Consider the following 2,152-nt stretch of genomic DNA (forward strand, 5'->3'; position numbering starts at 1 on the left):
CCAGGCGGTCTATTGCTCGCATAACTCGTGCAGGTCCTTGAGAATAGCTCCCGAGCCGATCCCCGAAAAGCTCCCGGTGCACTCGTGAACTCATGTCTCTTGTGGCCTACACCGCCACGCCCAAAGCAAGTCATCCCCAACTACCACTACTACTCACACGGCCACGCCCAAAGGAAGCCCCAAAGATCGAACCCCGACCCAGCAGAAAACCCTCTAGCTTGATTGTGGTTGCCTTTCTTGTGACTAGATTGGCCACCACCCTCACTCACATGACCTTTCTTTTCTCAACACCCACTCTCTCCGAGCCATCTCCACCAACCTCTCGGCTCTCTCTGACCCTCTCATAAGCTTCCTTAACATCGTAAGGACTCCCACAGGTAGCTTATCCATGATCTTAGGGGTCAACCCCCTCTCAAACCTCGGCGTCGGGTTCTCCTCACTCAAACCCATATCCTCAAAGATACCTAGACTTCTCATTAAACCGCTTGTAGTACTCAAAGAATCGACATATCGATGTTATCTTAAACCCATCAAACTCCTCTCTCAGCTTACTCCTCACATGTTCCGGTACAAACTCTTTCCTCATAGCCCTCCGAAACTCTTCCCAAGGTATAGCAGGTAAGCCCTGGTTCGCATACATCTCCCTAGCACTTACCTTCACCTTATCCCACCACTCGCCAACTGCTTCCCTCAGGTAGAACGCAGCTTGTTCTGCTCTCATCTCATCCGGACAGTGAACCAGGTCTAGAATATTCTCCATCTCATGATGCCAGTTGTCAAGAAGGTTAGGTTCCCCGGTCCCCTTGTACTCTTTTGGGTTAAACCTCGCTATATAGAGGCTGGTCTTAGAGTGATCAACCTCCTTATCCTTATCTTTTCCCACTTTCTTTAAGGCCTCCGTAAGAGCATCCTGATGCTCCAACAACTTAACGATATCATCTATGTTCATGGTCTCAGCTCTCGCATAAAAAGCGTTTCTCTTGGGCGGCATCTTGAAACTATATAAGAAAGGGTAGACATAAACATACGCACTAAAACCTCAAAACACGAAAGCGGACTGCCCAGAACACACTCGATCGAGTGCCTAAACCTACTCGATCGAGTAAGAGGCTACTCGATCGAGTGCCCCCCATACTCGATCGAGTGACCCCCTACTCGATCGAGTGACCCCCTACTCGATCTATTTGTAGTTCATTTGATTCTTGTTCGTTTGTGTTTGGTAGTCGTAAACTTAATAGCGTAGCTCATGCTCTCACGCACTATAGCCCATGGCACCTAGGTAAGCGTGTGTGGACGGGGGATATTCGCAGCTACATTACGACCTTGGCCGAGTGTGATTTATTGGTAATGCATTAAACCTACTCTTGGGCTTTCAAAAAAAAAAAAAAAAAAAAAGAGTGAATGTCACATCAACCGTCCACCAACATCTCTTTGATGAGTGGTTTAGGGGGTGTTTGGTTCAAGTAATTATGGTATGAGGTATGGGTTTGGAATGACTTATACCCATACCTTGTGTTTGGTTGGTAATTTTTATATTTTGATACACATACCTCAAACCCATGAGGTATGGGTTTTGGAAACCCATGGGAGGAGGTGGGTATCACTCATTCCAAACCCTTAGGAATCAAACAAAAAAAAAAGGAAAAAAATAAAAAGAATTGAAACAATATAGAAACCTTCTGCCGTCGTTCTGCTTCTCTGCTTGTCACTTTTGCTTGCTCAATTTTCAACCCTTGTTCACCATTAATCAAGGTAATTTTGCTTTTTTAAAATTTTAATTATTATAAAATGATAATATGCTATATTCTTCCTATTGCTTTTTGGATAATCATCATTATTCTAGTGTCGAAATTTCAATTTGTGAGTATCGTCTAATTTGTTGCTATGTTCTTCATATTGCTTTTTGGATAATATGCCATGCTCTACATATTGCTTATTTGGATAATCATCAACAATATACATACTACTGCCGTCACTTTGCTGGACATGAGAATCTCCAATTGTATACTCATTTGTTGCTATTTCTATGTCATTTTGGTAATCCAACCCAGTGGGTATTGTCTAATTTCATATTTGTATTTTTGGGATGATTTGATCATCATTTGGTTTCTTCTAAATGAATTGTATCATCATGTTTATCCATCTATTCTTT

The sequence above is a fragment of the Silene latifolia genome, unplaced genomic scaffold, assembly GCF_048544455.1.
Source record: "Silene latifolia isolate original U9 population unplaced genomic scaffold, ASM4854445v1 chrun_scaffold_16, whole genome shotgun sequence".
In the NCBI taxonomy this organism is placed as follows: Eukaryota; Viridiplantae; Streptophyta; class Magnoliopsida; order Caryophyllales; family Caryophyllaceae; genus Silene; species Silene latifolia.